General features: G+C 48.5%; 1 pseudogene across 1 annotated transcript in view; it reads right to left on the bottom strand.

Annotated features, from left to right (window-relative positions):
• Window positions 1–7,604, bottom strand: part of LOC146811647 (interferon-induced very large GTPase 1-like) — a 275,755-nt pseudogene extending 268,151 nt beyond the window's left edge. Inside the window, exon 1 of the transcript XR_014966764.1 lies at window positions 7,497–7,604. The product of XR_014966764.1 is annotated as an interferon-induced very large GTPase 1-like (transcript). The remainder of the gene's footprint in view (window positions 1–7,496) is intronic.
• Window positions 7,605–19,510: the final 11,906 nt, after the last annotated feature.

Here is a 19,510-nt window from a genome sequence, read left to right as displayed (position 1 = left end):
TGTGTGTTCCTGCAAAGATGGTGCAAATGTGTTGTTGTTGTACAGGATTACTAATGCTTCTGTGGAGTGTGTTAGCCTTAATGGTTTCATTTAAGGTTACATTAGAGACAATAGAAGGTCATAGTGAGAATAAGACTGATGTAGAAAAGATTCAGAAGATTTATCCGACTAAAATAGATAGAAATTATTTACATAAAGATAGGTCCATAACTGATTTTTCTAACAATGTTTTTTCAAAATTATTATACAAATATGTAAAAACAATGGCTGTGAGGGATTGCTACGTATGCATGCAGTTACCTGCATCAGTGTCCGATGGAGTGACGTACCATCACCTTCCAGTGACATATGGAATAACGTGTAGTGTATTAGCAAGTTTATTCTACAAAACAGGGAAACTAGAATATTATTTTTCAGATGTAGACAACATATTTTCACAAGTACCTGTAGTCCATAAATTGAATAAGGTAAAACCTGGTAAAGTGTTCGGTGAATTTTTCTTAGAAACTAAAGAACTAACATTAGAATCAGTATTCAAAAATAATCTAACTTGTAGTCTGAAAAGAGAAGAAAAGACTCTTAGATATGGTAAAAGAGAGAAGAATAAAAATGCAAAAGAAGGTACTTGAGGGAAAAGAAGAAAAGACATTTGAAAGGAGAAACTAGTCCAGCAATGGCTTTAGATTGGCCTCAGAAAGGAAAATTGTGTATTAGAAGAAACCAAACTGTGTAGAACTATTTCATAGGTGCAAGTGATTGCCATGATACTTATAGAATCATGGGTGGATGGGGATTTAAAGGAGGAAATGATCCGGTATTCCCTGGATTATATTTTATCTGCGGGAACAAAGCTTATTATCGATTACCCGACCATTGGGATGGTACATGTTATCTAGGCCTGGTTTTCCCAAACATATTTCATGTGGGAAGAGAAAAAGATGGTGCACATGAGATAGGTAGACAACTAACATGTAGGAGAAGAGAATCCTGGGCGGAAATTGTAGGAGACATTTTTGGAGCACTGATACCAGCAGTTGGAATATCTCTGAATGCACATAAAATTAGAAAATTATCAACAGTAGTGGATCGCTTGTCAACAAGCACTGCTGGAGGATTTTTATTGGTAAACACAGAAATGGTTGCCATGCTAGCGATGGTGATGCAAAATCGACTTGCCCTTGACATAATTTTAGAAAAAAAGGGTGGAGTCTGTGGAATGCTGAAAGTTCAACATTGTTGTACTTGTATTCCTGACGAAAGTCAAGCTTTGAAGAAATACATTAAAAATATAACTGATTTGCATGAGGAGATTGTTCCACTGGAGGTCGAAGGTATTTGGGAAAAGATTGGGAAAAGTTTTGTTCCACTGGAGGTCGAAGGTATTTGGGAAAAGATTGGGAACAAGTTTGCTACTATTAAGGACTTTCTACTAAAATTCAGTAGTACCATTATTGGTAAAAAAAAGTTTAATTCCAGTAATGTGTGTGATATTTTTAGTATTAATTCTGAGACTAGGATGCTTATGTAGCAAGAAAAGAAAATTACAAAAACACAGAAAAAGAGAAACTGTAAAGAGCGAAGGAAAAGAAAGAGAAATGGAAGAGATAGAATTAGAAAAATGGAAAGACAATATGTATAAGAAAACAAGAGAAGAAGAAACAGGGGAAACAATTATGTGATCTAACAAAACTTAAGATAACTGAATTCATTTCTATTACACATTTTATCAAAATTTGAGGGTGTTGTGGTGATATTAAAAATCACCAGAGGGGGGATTGATGGAGCAGGTAAAACAAAATTTTGTATACCTCCTCTATTTTGCATGAAAATATTAATCATTTAACCGACTAATCTAATAACTTGAATTAACCGCATGCTGTGTTATACTAATCAACGTTTTGCAATTTTTGTAAACACCAATTACACGTGGGACTTATTGCTATTTGCATGGCAAAATAACTAAATTATGTACGCATATTAATAGGAGTACATGTGGTAGTAGAATATCGCATGATTTATGTTGCTTTTGTGATGTTTGCATTCTCGTTCTGGACCGAAGGGTGAGTTTTATTGCTTTAAATATTGCTAAAAGCTAGGAAAACACGAATACATAAAGGGATTAGGGAGGGCATAACATTAGAATCTTTATTTCTGTGTATTAATTACTCTTTTGTGTTTGTTTCGCTTAAGTTGACATTTGGGCCTACCAAAACATGGCGTCCAAAATGGAGTTCGGAAGTGGCCACCGTCTCGTGAGCGCGAGGTCTACTGCGCAGACGCGGATGGCTCCGTAGACCTCCAGGCAACCTCCAGCCTTTGCACAGTGTTCCCGGACAAGGAAAGGAACATGGAGGACTGCCAAACTTCAGTCAGTAAAATCTGGTCTAAATGAACAATTGGGACATACAAGTAACCTATACAATGTTGCATAAGGGCAACATGGACAGAGAAAGTGAACGAGCAAAATCCATGAGAACCTGGACTAACGTAAAATCGGATGACATTACAAAACTCATCAAATCAGCCAATCGTCTGCCTTCTTAGCCTAAGAATGTTTCATGTTATACCGAATTTCATTATAACAAGCATTTACAATGCAATGGTCTCGGCATTGTTTAAGTTAGAGCTATTGGCATTGCCACCTACAAAAAGCCACCCACACAGAGCCACCCACACAGAGCCACCAACACACACACACAGCCACACACACACAGAGCCACACAAATACACAGAGCCACATACACACAGCCACACACACACAGACATTAGGGGGTGAGGGAAACACCGTTTCTGTATTATAGGCGACAAACAGTCAATAACTAACACAGCATTCAAAATAGAGCTACCAACACCGACTGCAAAAATATGGCAACAAATAGTACAACCAAAAAAAACCTTGCGACTCCCTATGATGAAGGTGGTACGCAATTAACAAAAATGCACAGTTCGAATGCAAAAATCCCAGAGTGTGGGGGGAGGGGTTGCGTGATTATTTTGTTGCCGATCGTGATGCATTTTGGTGAAGACAGATCACGCAAGCTTTACAGACCATATGCTCAGATTTGTTTGTTTGAAGTTCTTCCAACCCTCTTAGCCAGCGGAGGGACAATGTAAAGGGCTGTTATTTACTAAACAGAGATTTCTAAAATACGTTTAAAGGGTAGAGGGACACCCCGGTTCAGCCTTTAAAACATCCTGTAATCCGAGTCTTTTTGGTTAAATGACACCAGCGGCGGATCCCGGTACTCACCCCCAAATCCTAGTCGGCCGCATTCTCCCTTCCGTGGTCCGTCCAGGCGCAAGATTCCGGGACCCGAAACTTTCTCCAAACTTCCCAAAAAACAAGCCTGGCCACCGTCAAATCCTCCTGTTGTCGTTTTCCCTCTCGGAACACGGCAGAAATCCTGGAATCACTGCAGCCAGCCAGAGCGCAAGGGGTGTGATGGGAGTAACAGCGCATGGCCAGAGGAGCATGGCCTGTCGTGGCAACTAGACCCACCTCCTGCGAAAGAAGCCCCAAACAAGCCCGCTGTGGAGTGCACCCTGGTGCCACTGAACCTGCTGCACTATAGATAGCTATGTCGGGTTGCAGCAAAGTTCTAAAGGACATAAATATAAGCGTTGACCATGCAAGAACGACTGCTGTAGACAGAAGTTCGCACTATAAGAGAAAACCCTTAAGAATGCCCATTTCAAGATGGCTGCCTGCCTCAGGCGGCAGCTGCCGGGATAGATAACCGAAGTGACCTGCTTGGACCTCCGTGTCCTACCACCCATCTTAGAATGGGAAAGGGTCATGTAAACAACAGCGAGAAGGCGTGGATTTTGCCTCGAACGGAGCCACAACGTAAGACTGAAACAGAAACCTAAGCTCACACGCCACTGTTTACCAAATAAATAGTCTAAATAACTAAAAAATGCTAGTGATTAAAAAGCGTCTATTTGCTAAACAGGTATTTTTGTTTAACTGACGCATTAGTACACAGAATTACGTTTCTTTTCAAAATAATACAAATAACGAGCACTCGAAAACCTTTGTCTTGTTACTGAATTTTCGCAGTATTTCCGGGGACACAGCTCCGTTCCAAGATGGCGGCGGCGCCTCCCTCCGCGCGCTAAGTGACGTTTCATCCAGGCTGTCAGTGCTGTAGCAGCTCCTTCTCCCATCAGTGGACACTGCATCCAGTGCACGGTGTCAGCTTTTATCTCCACATCCCGGAGCAGCCATGGAGGAGCAAGAAATGCAGCTTAAAGTCAAGAGAGGTGAGGGGGCAAGAAGCAGGAACAAATAAAGACACGTAGGAGGCGGGCACTAAACACAGGCAGGGCGGGTAGCAAACTCGTTAGAAAACATAGAGGGGCAGTAGACCAGTATGCTTGAATGAGTGTAGTGCAGTTTTACATCATTAGTGCATGTTTATATATAGAGCAGGGGGAGAGGACGAGCACACCACCGCCTTTCTCCGAGGCGAAGCAGAAATGCCTCGGAGAAACGCAGCGGCGTTTTCCGACTCGGGCGTGTTTCTTTTTCTCTCCTCTTGCCATTGGCTGGAGGAGAGAAAAACACGCCCAGTGAAATGCAACGAAAAAACACGCTTCCGAATCCGAAAAGGACGGGGCCTGTTTTGCGAGACAAGCCTCTTCTCCAATGGCTGACCAGCATTCAAGAGGCCAGCCAATGGAGAAGAGGGGCGGGTTCAAGCCCCTCTTCTCCAAGTCCTTAAATCTCGCAAGCGAGACTGCGCAAGCGCAGCCTTCGCTAGCCGAGACCTAAAAAGGGTAGTAGAATAGGGAGGGGCGAGATGTAGATGAGATGATGCTGCCTTCTTACTCGATGACCGCAAAGGCGATGACAGATGCTTGCACCATTTCTGGTCCTTTGGAGATCTTTGGGACTGTAACGTGCTGAGCAAAGAACTTTCGGACTTTGAGCTTTGGCCTGCTTATTTGGACAATTAAACGGCTAAATTTGGTTATGCAGAGCCAAATGAATTAGAGAAAAATCCAGATAGCAAGAATAGGTAAATATAAATGACATGCGATTTGTGCTGAATTGAACAAAATTCTAAACTTTGATTGACCGAAATGCTAATATTAATTGCAAAACAAAATTTAGATAAACAAATAATTGATTAACCGAATTTATGAGTTTGTGGTTGGTCGATCAAGTGACTATAGGTTTCTGAAGCTTAAATGTGTTTTAGCTGGTTCTAGATCACCATCAACCAGTCCAACTAATTGGTCCGTCGACCAAGGGGTGGAGTGTCTTGATGTTAAGGTTAGGATCCTATAGGTGGTGATGCAAATGTATATTCTGTAAATAACTTTTCTTCCCTATTGGGAATAAGGTACTCCCCCACATGCCCAGCGCTTAGTTTTTCATCCCTCCTGTGTACAGACTCGTGAAGTGTGACGTATGAGTGTTGGTGTTATGGGCCCCACCAATGAATGCGTGTGTGAATGAGCTGGTGTGACTTCGGGTCTGCGACGCAGGGAGGATAGTTGTAAATTTGCTCTCTTTTCCCGGCTTTGCGCTGGATCAACTGTATGAGATTAGACAGGGCTGCAGACATTCCCTGGTTAGGTTACGTTTCACAACAGGTCACGGAATTAGGGTGCCCTGAGCTTTTTAAATCACCCTAGACAGCTGCACCTTCGAGAGGTGAAAGACATTAAAAGCCAATTTTTAACCAAGAGAAGGCCGGAAAGGGAAAATAGTGAAGTTATCAAACCCACAGTTAGACATTATATGATAAAAGCCCCTTGGATTTTAGATCAACCCTTTTGGTTTTTTATTAATAATTTGCATCATCGCTTTCTTTTAAATCAGATTTAGGTTTAATTGTATTCATTGGTGTCTCTCAGTTCCCAAGTGTTTCTCTAAGTCAGGGACCCTAAAGCCTTGCTCCTGTGATGATTTTTCGGACCAAAATTTGTTGCACTTTAAGTTTTTCTGTGGTTTTTATAGTGATTTACGGTCAAAATATATCTTACCTCTTAAAAAATAGCTATTTTGCACCAGTAAGACCTGCCCCGATATATCTGCAAATGCTGTCATCACCGCTGATATGCGATGGGGTTGCGGGTTTTCTAGCAGAGGCTGTACGCAGAAGGAAAAACTTAGATGAGCCATAGAAATGGGCTGGGTTTTGCAGTCCTGAAGGAAGAAACGCTTCTAAACTAGTATGATGAACTTTTCATAACCTAGTATTGATTTTGTATAATATTCACTTTTATCAAGGTATTTGCCGATACTATAGGTTTTATAATGATGCACCAAATATACATTAGGGCTAAGTAACCGTTTTAAAACAACTGTATATGTAAAGTAGCCCTGCTCTATTTATTACTATGTACTCGTACTGTATTTCTGGGTGACTCTTAGTGTAAATGCACTTTTGAGGCCATAATGCGGCCGAACAAAGGGGCATATTATCAAGCCAGGCGATAACATTATCGCCGCTTTAGCGGCAGAAAACTGCCGCTAAAACGGCGATAATGGGCTTGATAATATGCTCTATGGAATTCCAATTGAAGCCCATGTTAAATGTGAAGGACGTCTAACATGGGCTTCAATTGGAATTCCATAGAGCATATTATCAAGCCCATTATCGCCGTTTTAGCGGCAGTTTTCTGCCGCTAAAGCGGCGATAATGTTATCGCCTGGCTTGATAATATGCCCCATAGTTTTATTGATGAAGATGTTCAAAATGAAATCTAGAAGTATAATATGTGGTCTTTCGCGTCACACAGCTTCTAGTATCTCAACAATTTCACTTCCATTTGATAAAAAAATGCTTTCTGCTCCTTAGTCTTTTTGCGCTCACTTTTATTAAACATAATTACAACACGGGAAGTATGGATGAGCCATAACAGCAGGATTGTGGAAAGTTACAAATATTTAGGAATTATAAAACTGCCACATACACCCCCGGGAAATTAATATGTTTTAACTAAAAAGAAACGAGTAAATTGTTCACATTATTATGCAGCAATAAGAGACTGACTATTAAATTATTTCGAAACAAAATATTTGTAATGGGAACCGGCCTGCGTGGGGACTCGTCCTGCATAATGTACCCAATCCGCGGCGGCCTTAAATTGCTTCCGTCGAATCAACTGGACTCACGGGCCTGATAATGATTTGTAAAGACAGGATATATCGAAGACCGATCTACATGGAGCGAATCTGGCAAATCTAGACATAAACCCTCCTCCACTAGAGCCGAATGAAGGAGTCGGCCCTTTGTGAATAAATCCCGCAATCATAAATTCGGTTTAAAAATGAACCAGCCGCGAAAATGCTCTAAACCATAACCGTGGAAGTTTCGAGAAGGTATTTAGCCAATTAAGAAGGCCACGCGGATCCGAAAGGATCTGCAGCTGCTCGCCCATTCCCTGGAGTGAAGATCTGACGGAGTCACCAGGCCACCCGGTCTCACTATGTAATTTACATTAAAAAACACACTGGCGCACCACGGGGAAGCACCACCTACCGTGTCACCGCTCCGAGCGGGCCTGCAGCAAGTTCGGTTTGAAGCGCGGCCGCGGGGCGCGGGAGCCTGGCAGTGGCGGATGTGAAAGTAAAACAGAATGACCGAAGAAGAGCATCCCCCGGCGGCGCCCGAGGGTACAGCCTATGAGGAGGAGGGGGGAGGACAGATCAACAACTGCCCCACCCAACTCGAGGTACATCTTTTCCAGGCACACCACCGATAATTCTAATTTGAAAAAAAATACAAAGGTTGAACTCCCTCCAACCACGTTCTCCCTTATCCTGTCCGCCTTAATCCTCAATTCAGCCACCTCGTGGGAGAGTAATGCAAGATTTTTTCATATTTCCAATGACCCCTCTGTAGTGTTGGGCCACAGGCCTAGAAATAATGGGGGCCACAACACACGTGTCTCCAACTGGTGGCTAGAACACTGCTTGCCACGCCCGGTGTCCCGGGCTCTTTATTTGCTTATACCACGTGTCCTCTCCCTGGACGTCAGGCACGTCCACAGGAGGCACGCTCGCAGGGGGAACATGCTTTCACTTTGGCCAGGGACCCCCACGACAGTGGAAGGGTCCACCTGGCAACACTACATTCCTCCTTTACCCACGAATAGAAAAACTTAAGAAACAACAATAAACATAGCGACCATGGCCACACATTTCTTTAGAGTCTCTAAACACAGTCTCTGCCGGTTTCTAGACACAACATCAACACAGAACAGTCTTACTTGGTCTAGGCGCAGCTCACTTCGGCTTCTGGAGATGACAGCGGGCCACAAAGTCTCGGTACCTCTGGGATGGCTGCGGGCATGGGCGTAGGTGGTACCTGCTTTGGCTGCGCCCATCGGGAGGGGTGAGACGCATATCCTCCGAACAGTCTGCGCCTGCTCTGTGGGGGCGGTTCTGTGTCTCTTGCGACTCCTGACCTCCTTGGGCTGAGGCGGTCGGGGCGCTCACCTCTTCTTCGGCGCTGCGGGGAGTCCTTCCTGCTGCCGCTGGTTCTTGTTCCGTGGCCTTCCTGGGGCTCGTGTGTGCCATTGGCCCGTCATCTTCCTGCTCAGGACCCTCTTCCTCTCCACCGTCCGGGACCTTCTTGAAGAACGATACGTTTCTCGTGACTTCTTCACCATTCCTGGCCGCCGTGACCAGGGTTCCACAGACTCGCGTGACAGTCCAAGGGTCCAACTCGAAAGGCAGTCGGAACTTTCCCCCGGGGTGGCGGTCTTTCACTAGCACCCGGTCCCCCACTTGGATGGGGCTGTCGGCCGCTCTCCTTCTCCGTGATGCTTCGCAATTAGTTTTTGTCCTTTGTTCCATGGACCGGTTGGGTGGGGTTGGTGCTGACGCCCACCGGGGATGGTGTGGAATAGTGTCGGTGACTGTTCGGCCAAAACAGAGGCGGCTCGGAGAAACCCCCGTGGTGCAGTGGGGCGTCACTCGGTACTCCCGTAGAAATTGATAGAGGGCTAGTTCTATGCTCTGGCCATCTGCCAGTGCGATTTGAATTGTCTTGTTTAAAGTCCTCATTAGTCTCTCGACTTCTCCATTGGCTTGCGGCCACCTTGGGGTTATGCGTCGGTGTTTGATGCTGTGTGACTGCAGGTACTCTGCCAGCTCGGTGCCATTGAACGGGGGCCCATTGTCCGTGCGCAGCTCCCCGATGAGGCCGTGGGTGGCAAGTATCTTTTCCAACTTGGGGACCACTTCCGCAGCGGCTGTTGAGGACAGGAGCTCCACCTCGGGGTATCGCGAGAAATCGTCCACTACTACCAGCATGTACTTCCCTCCGGGGAGGCTGCCGAAGTCTGCGCTGGCTCGCTCCCATGGAGCCGCTGGGCCTTCCTCAGTGATTACAGGTGCTGGAGGGTTGGGTAGGCTGGTCGCTAGGCACACGGGACACCGCTGGACGATTGTTTCCACCACCCTGTCGAGGCCGGGGAACCAGAGCTTGCTCCGGAGGCGGTTCTTCGATTTCACGATGCCTTGGTGCGCACCGTGCGCCAGAAGGGCTGCCTGTTGGGTGAGGCAGCTAGGTAGTACCAGACGGGGCCCTCTCAGGAGGCATCCTTCCGGGGATACGGACAGTTCGTTCCGGACTTGATGTAGGGCTTTAAGGGTTGCTTGGGCGTCCGACGTGCGGAACGACGCTGGGCTTTGGAGGTCCTTCCAGTTGCCAGACATGGCGGCTTGGATGGCAATCTGGAGACAGTCATCATCTTTGGTGGCTCGCGCCACTTCCTCTAGAGAGATCGGTAGTGGCCGTGACCTTTCGACGATCATCCTGACAAACTCCTCCGTGGCTGCGGCTTCAGCTGCCTCTGAGTCCGTGACAGGACGTGCGTGCCTCGACAGAAAGTCAGCAGGGTTCCGGGTGCCTGGTCGATACTCCACCGTGAACTGGAATTCCTGGAGTTGGAGCACCCATTTCTCGATGCGTGGCGGGGGGCGAGTGGAGGATACCTGGAACAGTGGGACCAGAGGTTTGTGGTCCGTGATGACCACAAAAGGGTGCCCATACAGGTAGATGTGGAAATGCCGGCATCCCCATAGGATGGCGATGGCCTCGCGTTCAATTTGCGAGTACCGCTGCTCCGTTGGTGTGAGGGTCCTGCTCGCGTATGCAATGGGGGCCCACTCCCCGCATGCTTGTCGTTGGGTCAGCACGGCCCCTAGGCCTGTCGGGCTGGCGTCCACCACGAGTTGTGACTCATTACGGGGGTCAAAGTAGGCCAGGGTGGTGTCGGCCGAGAGCGCCGCCTTGGTCTTCTGAAACGCCTCTTGCTGTGCCGGGCCCCACTCCCAGGTGGCAGCCGCCTTGGTGAGGTCCCGGAGGGGGCCGGTGAGGTCGGACAGGTCCTTGATGAACCTCCCGCAGTAGGTGACCATCCCCAGAAAACTGCGGACCGCGGTCACCGACGTGGGGGCTGGAGCAGCGTGAATGTCCTTGACCTTTTCTGGATCCGGCCCAATTCCGTGGTCTGAGAACCGGTAGCCGAAGAAGCTGATGTCCTTGCGTAGGAAGTCGCATTTTTCTCGGTGGAGGGTCAGCCCTTGCTCTTGGAGTCGGGTGAACACGGCCTGGAGGCGTTGGATGTGCTCGTCCAAAGTCGGTGTGTGGACCAAAATGTCGTCACTGACATTCAGAACTCCCTCGAGTCCCTGTAGTACGTTCTGGATGATGTTTTGGAACACCTCCGCGGCACTCGAGATTCCAAAGTTGAGCCGGGTGTAGCGCCAGAGGCCTGCATGCGTTGAGAAGGTGGTGATTGAACGCGAATCCGGGTGCAGGGGAATCTGGTGGTATCCTGACCTCAAGTCCATCTAGGAGAACAACTTTGAGCCGGACAGCTCTCCAACTATCTCATCAATAGTTGGCGTCAGGTGGCGTTCGCGTTTGATGGCGAGGTTGGGGATGCGCATGTCCACGCATATTCGCACCGCGTCCGGCTGCTTCGGTTTCTTTGCCACCACGATTGGCGACACCCACGGGGTGGGCCCGCTTACCCTCTCAATGATGCCAGCCCGCTCAAGTACTCTCAGTTCTGCTTCCACCTTGGGTCGCAGGTGGAATGCAATGCGTCGGTGCCGGAGGGCCACCGGGGCGACCGACTTGTCTATGTGGAGGTGAATAGCAGGTCCTTTCAGGCAGCCTATCCCTTCGAATAGAGATGTGTGGTTCCGAACTAGGTGGTCGAGGCTGCTGGCTTGGACGGTGAGTGCGAAGTGGATCAACCCGAGGTCTTTGGCTGTTCGACAACCAAGCAGGAATCCTGATCCCTCTTGCGACACATAGATCTTGGTTTGTAGTCGAATGGCATCATGGGACAGGTCCGTCCGGAACATCCCGCACAGGCGGAGTGGGCGGCTGGTGCCGTAGGCGTACACCTGTACCCTCGTGGGATGGAGCGCCGGGGCATTCTCTAGCGTCCGGTATACGCTGGCAGCCATCAGGTTGATTGATGGCCTGTGTCGATCAGGGCCGCCACAGCTTGGTCCCGTACGTTGACCGTGCACATGGGTTCTGTGGATGGAGAGGTCGCCAGGGTGTGTAGAACTCTCACGACATGGATAGAGGCTACGTCCGCTTCATCGTCATCCATGTCGCTGCTGGTGGATGTGCTCGGTAGCGGCTCTACCTGCCTAACCCTCCTGGGCGGGCCACTCTGTTTCTTCCGGGGTGCCGACAGACACACGCTCGCAAAGTGGTTGGCCTTTCCGCATGCGCTGCATACTTTTCCGTGTGCTGTCGCTCCTCTGCACCACGCGCACGCGCGGCCGGGGGGTGCTTGCGCCGGTCTTGGGTTCCTCCGCCGAGGCTGCTTTGAGTTGTTCTCGCCAGCGTCAGTCTTGAGGGCGCACACTGGCTCTGTCTTGATCGCGACTGTCGGCTTTGGCCCCATGTGGGCGGCACGTGCTTTAGACAACTCCTTTGACCGCCGAGCGCAAGGATGTCCCGCATGGGCATGTTGTCCGTTTCTAACACCCTCTCGCGCAACTTCGATGACGCGCAATCTTGTATGAATTGGGCGCGGATCTCGTCGTCCACGTCGGGGAGTGTGCATGTGCTGGCTAGCTTCTTTAGTCTAGCGTGAAAAACATCCACCGACTCCTCCGGGAGTTGGCGGGCTTGGCGCAGTAAGAATCGCTCATAGTCGGCACTCGCAAATGGCTCAAAGTATCCAGTGATAGCGTCGCGCAGCGTGGCATACGTCCTGGGCGGGCCAGCCTCCGTCACGTCCTTCGATATGTCGTGGATCGCCTCACCTCCTAAGTGTAACAGTATGGCGCGCTGTCGCTCTGCCGCGATTTCCGCCGCCACGAAGTAGTTCTTGAGTCGTTCCACCCACTTCCTCCACTGTGCCGCCTGCGACGGGGGTGTGCCAGTGACTGCAAACGGCTCCAGGGGGGGCACGGTGGCCATGGTTGTCGTGGGCGGGCGCAGCAGCGGGGGTAGGCTCACCTTCACCCTTTCGGGGCCGGCTCACTCGTCTTCCGGGCGTCGTGTACTGACCCTCTGGGGCCTTCCCGGCATCCAGGGGCGTCCTGGGAGGCAGGAGGGGCAAGTCCAGGCAGCAGAACTGCCAAAAACGGGTCTCACGCGAGATGCGTGAGAAACGGCAGGGCTGGATCACCCGGTGCACGCGAGATGCGTGGGAAACGGCAGGCGGGTCCGATGTTCCGCGCGTGCAGGCTCCGCGGGCTCAGAAGCTTCTCGGGCAGCCCGGAGGCAGGCGCTGGAGGCCGAGGGGGCAGCGGAGGGCCCTGCCAGGCGGAGGAGGTTCGCAGCACGGCTGGGCACAAGGTAGGTGGTGCGAGGGCAGCTGGGGGCCACGCTGGGGGCACCACTCCTCACGAGGTGAGGAAAGCAAAGTCGCTCCTTGGGCAAGAGCGCAGCGAGGCGGTGCACGCGATGGGGTGGCGAGACCACCTCGTCGCCAGTGTAGTGTTGGGCCACAGGCCTAGAAATAATGGGGGCCACAACACACGTGTCTCCAACTGGTGGCTAGAACACTGCTTGCCACGCCCGGTGTCCCGGGCTCTTTATTTGCTTATACCACATGTCCTCTCCCTGGACGTTAGGCACGTCCACAGGAGGCACGCTGGCAGGGGGAACATGCTTTCACTTTGGCCAGGGACCCCCACGACACTGGAAGGGTCCACCTGGCAACACTACACCCTCTACTGGAAGCTTTGACTCTCGTTTCGCACACGTGCACGACTTACACCGCATCGCAATGTTTTTAAGCTCGTTTAATGCGCTGAAATGGAACGTTAGTCTTTTGTGCGGTTGTGTCCATGGGGGAGTGTGGAGAGGCAGCAATGGACGCAAATGCTTGACTACTACATAGTTACTAATTAAGATTCTGTGCCCCAAAAAAGTGCTAGGTTGTTTTAAAATCTAAACCTACTAATTAGCATATTGATAACTGCCACACCCTGTTCAGCCTGACACGGGCAGTCAGGGCCACAACTGGTGTCGAGTCTACCCTGCCAAGTTTCTGAGGTCCATACATGATGTGCACGCTCCAATACAAGTTTTTCCTATGAATCCTGAGACTTGTAGTCTTGATTATTCCATTATGAAACAGAACTAGAAGTCCCTTAATTCAAAGTAAAAACTTGACCTGGAGCAGCACATCATATATGGACCTGGGAAACTTGACAGCTATGCTGGGTGAGGTTGTTTATCCACAGACAATAATTTTACGTGCAGCCCAGTGCTTGCTTTTTGTAGAAACGGATAACACTACAAAACGAATTACTACACAATGCAATTAGGTTAACTAATATAGCGTGGCATCCCTGGTTGCGTTTTCAGTGCTCTACACCCTCACTCTCTCTCCTTGCCCAGGTGAACCCGACAATTACAGTACCTCGTATTCTGTGGCAGAAGCAGCATGAATTAGGCAGCGGTGCAGATAACGTTCTACTATACATCAGTTCAATACATTGAAAAAACAAGGCTGTCATTTACAGATGTATAGTGTTTGGCCAATAATAAATATGTGTGGACGGTTATCTGTCTTTACTTTCTGTGGGGTCATAGTGGGGCAGGAGCGGATTTTCCATTAGGGCTCTGGGGCTGCACCCCCCCTTAAATTCCTTCACATTCCTGTACAAATATAAAATAGATCAATTTATTTAGAGATACGATTGTATCTATAAACAAATAGATATATTTAAGTCTGGGCTGTCTATCACAGGCTGCCTGCCCCTCCTCGCTCTGAAGCAGGAGACGGAAGCCAGGCAGTAAATCAACTTTCTGAGCTGTGACGCGCGACGCAGGGCTTACTGTTCTAATAAAGCCCTTCATAATGAGTCAATGCCACTGTAGTCTATGGCAGTATCCAATAGTATAGGCCAGTGACTCTGTCAGCGTCATGCTTTGTGGCATGGGAGTCTCGCTCCCTGCGTGAGAGTAGCAATCTGTCATTCCCAGGCATAGATCCCACCCTTTCCCATTCGTCACACGTAGGAGTGGACGCATGCACTGTGAAGCACATGTGTTTTTCTGTTTTGTCCTTGGTAATGGTAATTGTTGAATGTTAAGCTTCGGTTATGTACGTTGTTCTGAGAGCCCTCGCCACCCTAACCCCCCCCCCCACCACTCTGACACCCCAGGCCCTGGCTGCACTTCGCTAGCCCTGTTTGAAGTGGAGCTGCAGCGTTTCTTCCACCGCGAAATGGATCCAAAAGACGAGCCGGCCATAGTGACCACACCGTCATCCGCTTCATTCAACACGCATGCACAGACGTCACCCAAGGATTACACTGACAATTTCATTGTGGGTGAAGAACTGCTACAGGTTTATTTCATACAACATAAGTATGACGATAAATGGGTTATCTTACGGGCGATCCAGGGCAAGCAGCCCCTCGCTGCTCCGCCCGCCTGGTGAGCCGGCACGCACGGTGGGTCGATGCCCGGCAGTGCGGCACATATTTATTTTCAGATCATCCACTGGGTCACGTGATCTGTTTCCTACTCCCGCCCCTTCTGACAGGGGCGGAGCGTGTTGTGGCACACCCCCGGTTGGTCAGGCCCCCCAACCGCCCGAAGGACTAACGGGGCGCCGTCGCGGTCTTCCCAGAACCCCCTTCGGCTCGTGGACCTTGGCTCGGGCACCCTTACTGTGCCGGACAGGGGTACCCTTACTGTACCGCCTGTCGCAGAGGTACCCTTACTGTACCCGTCTGCCTCCAGATCGCCCTGTAACTCCGCCACAGCTCTGGGGAGGCTACCGTCGCTGCCAGAGCCCCCCCTTCCTCCCTTTGCTGTTATATGTGCCGAGTTCCTAGCTTTCTTAGCGATGCCACTGCAGATCTTCCTAACGTAATTATGGGAAGATCTAGCACCTACATATGGAGCCAGAACTGAACCATAGCTGAATTCGTCAATCCCTCGATTCCCTTCATATACTAGCACAAAGGTGTTAATTTCCACTTTGTCTACAAAGGTGATGTATAGATAGCGTCATGGTTCCTGAATTGCTGCTGCTGCTGCGGGGATTGCATGATTTCTTAGCAGGACACAACATTTTAACGTAACTGCTAAATGGACGTATTCTTTTTTCATGACTCCGGATAAAGCCAATATGACTGACTGAGCTGCCGAAGAATACATTGCTCAGCTCGAGGACCCAAATTTGTGAACGTTTCACACCTCCCTGGCTCCAAGGAAAGGCTGGGCGAGAAGAGCAACACCTAAATCTGATTCTCAGGCTGGAAAATATGGCATCGGCAACAAGGCATTGGTGAAATAGGCGCTTATGGACCTGCAATCCTATTAAGATTTTTCAATTGCCCAAATTAGGTGCCTTCCTGGCTTGGAATTGTGTTCCCAACAGCTTCAGCACAATAAGCAGGGTGAAGGTAACGTGTGAGTTAACCACTTCACCTACGTATATAAACACAAGCTGACATCAGGGTTACCTAAATTTGCTTCCTTTCACCTCGTATTAGTCTATTGTTTACTACAAACTGCCCATATCTTAGCAACATCTCCTCATTTTAGCCTCTCTTATTTGCAACTTAAGTTACCTTAAATTGGACGATAGAGTCTTATACTAGTCCCGCTGTTTATCCCAATCTTTTCTTACTCTCCACTGGGACAGCGTATCCAATTTCCTTGCTTGTTGAATAGAAGCTAGCTTTGGACTTTATTGCTGCTGAAAGGAGTTAATAGGTTTGCCTACAGTCCTTGTTATACCGGTGTTGCTGTGCTATAGGTAAGTCGTGGCGCCGACATCGTGGCTTGAAAAGGAAACTTCTTATTTTTATCCAATAATTTGTTGTGAGCCCCAGTTATGATTTCGTTCATATCCTCATAGTTGGCAGTGTCTCTATCTTGCCAATACCTGGGTCACGTCCGCCTTAAATCATGACAATACATCTGGCTTTTCCGCCAGCCTTGCCCATTAACCTGTCAAATGTCAGTGGAGAGCAGCACATCTCTGGTCATGCTTATTACAGAAGGTGTTAAGCCCTTTCCATTACTAGAAAGTTTAAGTGCAAAATTCAAGAGGTATGGTCGCTCTCTGCTCTCTCAATTATTACCATGTAGATGAGGGCAGGCCATTCCCGGGTGTCTGGTTGAAGTATGCACAGGTAATTGACACTCATTCTGGGGTGTCTGGTTGAAGTATGCACAGGGCCTTGCCACTCTCCCACGTGCAGTGCTGTGAAACGTTTGAAGTAGTTCATCAAATTCAGCCAGCCACCCCCTATGTGGAGGCTTGCACTCCCAAACTTCTGCTAGTGTAAAACCCGGCTACACCTCCAGTTCAGTGAAATTTAGTAATTCACGACACTGACAACCCCAGGGGCCAAATACTGGGCTGTGTAAATGCGGCCCAATATCACCATGAACAATTAGCTTGGAGTGGATGGGTGTTAACCTAGGCTGGCTGAAGGCAAAAAACTTTGACAATCACTCCTGGCAAAATGTGCCAACGCGGGTAGAATAAAGCGTTATCCAGCCCGCCTTACTTCCTTTCCCAGTTCGACACAGGTCGAAGAAGAATGCCCCTTCCAGAAAGGTCATGGCCTTATCCCTGAAGCCTATCCATACAGCATTCTACCGGAACTCTACAGCATTGCTTTGTAAAGCTTTTCTGGTTCCACAATGAATTGTGGTCGATATGCTCTCCCTCAGTTTGAACACAATCTTAGCTAATCGTACGCCTGCCTAATTCCCAGGGCTGTCTGGCTTAATGCTTTACGCCTGGAATTGCCCCACCAAATGTAGCCTTGCACTGAAACTTAACTGGGTTGTCTCAACTTTCCATTTAGAGCTAGAAACGCCCCCCGTGCTCCTTGTGTTTACTAAATGGACCCGCTCCTTAGTTTCCTGCACACAATGCACCTAAAAGTCATCTGGCCCTGATGCCTATCAAACAACAGTGACAGCCTCTGTCACCTTCATACAATGCATAAACAAACCTCACAAGGTCGCAGAAGCGGCAAGCCAGGCTAAGTCTCGGTAAACCATGTCACTGCTTTCCCTGGCCTCCCAGTGGAACCGGGAGAATAACCTCAAAGATGTTAAGTATGATAGACAAACCCAGGCCTTCCGCCTGTCTCAAAACAGCTCATGCTGCTGCCTTTCCTGTATAGACTAAGCTGCCACTTATGACTGAGTTGCAGAAAATATCACACCAGCTGTTTCCGAATAGCAAGGCTAAAAATGAAAGGCAGCCGCATCTCTTGACTTAAGCGTGGAACTCACAAAATACCTTCAAGATGTTATGTCTGACACACAAACCCAGGCCTGCAACTTGCCTCAACACAGCACAGGCTGCTGACTTTTCTATATACACTAAGCTGCCACTATGACTAATTTGAGAGAAACCTTACCCCAGCTGTTTTCTAATAGCAAGGCAAAGATGAGAGACAGCAGCATCTCTTGACTCAAGCGCTGAACGTACAATAATAACATTGGTAGATCAATTTCCGTGTTACCTTTCTACAAGCTGACCATTGCCTTAAGGTGGAGACTGGGTTTTAGGCTGAACCTTTGACATTTGTACTCCTGCTACCAAGATAACATATATATATATATATATATATATATATATATATATATATATCCTTATCCTGTTGCACCACTCGGGACACATAACTTCATCACTTCGTGAGAATAACCTTCCGGATGGTATGTATGACACACAAACCCAGGCCTTCCGCTTGTCTCAAAACAGCTCAGGCTGCTGGCTTCCTGTATAGACTAAGCTGCCACTATGACTGTGAGTTGAAGAAAACATTACACCAGCTGTTTCCGAATAGCAAGGTTAAAGATGAAAGGCAGCAGCATCTCTTGACCTAAGCGTGGAACTCACAATAATAAATCAGTATTCCGAATCCAAACATTTAACCAATATTTGATCCACGTGACTATCTTAATCACCAACAGCCAGGCCTACTTCCTTATTAAAATCGCAAGTGGCTGGCAAAGGGTACGTTAGAGATATCCAAGCCATGCATGTTCAACATGAAGCCAGGAATCGAAGGAAAGCTGGGGGGCGATAGTGTGAATAGTGATGGTGGCATCTGGCTCACGGCTTTCAGGACTGAAACAACCTTCAAGTTAAATTTTCAGTTTATGGTAGTGCTGCACGACCAGAAAGGGATCGGGTGTTTGCGCGCTTTACCTGCGCACCGAATTACGCTACACCAAGGACACACTCCTTTCTTATTAGGCACGGGGATAGTAAGTGATTCTCCCAGAATCACTGCATATTGATAAGGCGCCGAGACTTCGGGCCTGGTTCTCTCCAGCATGTCGTAATGGGCCATGCACTGGTAGTTGGGCATGGAAAGCATAAGTCTCAGTAGCTAAAGTTAAAAAAATCTCCAGCCCACGAAATCTGTTATTATTTGCCAGATAAACCAGTTTCATTGGGTAACACTAGACAATTATACTTAGTTGCCGGAAATAATTTGGTTTGAATCCTGCGCTATGCTGGTTATGATAAATGTAATACGGCACGCCCGAAAAGTGTTGTAGAACTCACGCACTCTCGCGGTCCCCGGCGATGCCGGCCTTGGCGGCGCCCTGTGCCCAATGCCGCCTCCCCCACAGATTCTCTCACTAGCCCCCTTTAACAGTTGACCAAGTTTCCACACCACACTCTCTGATGCATTGAATTAAACCCGCCTAGCCAATCAATCATATGCATGTGAATCTGTGTATAGGAAATGTTACCTGAGCCAAAGGACTCAGAGTGTCGGAGACTCATGTCATCCCAGCCGGCAGGCAGTATAGTTTAAGGCTGCTTGGTATGGAGCAGCCCAAGCTCAGTCGATTTCTAGCCAAATTAACCCTCTTAGCAACATTAATCAATGTTCTAATAATGTATGCTCAGCGGTGTGTATGCAGCTCTCGGATGAGCGTTCGTAGCTCACTGTTGACTATTCGGGCTGTAAGATATACATTGCAAGTAACAAAAGGATGCCTCTTTTGAATACAGTAACCTGCCGACCTATCTACATCATACGCACTCTGCAATCTAC

The sequence above is a fragment of the Triturus cristatus genome, chromosome 7 (genome assembly GCF_964204655.1).
Source record: "Triturus cristatus chromosome 7, aTriCri1.1, whole genome shotgun sequence".
Classification (NCBI taxonomy): Eukaryota; Metazoa; Chordata; class Amphibia; order Caudata; family Salamandridae; genus Triturus; species Triturus cristatus.
This window is presented reverse-complemented; position numbering and strand designations above follow the sequence as displayed.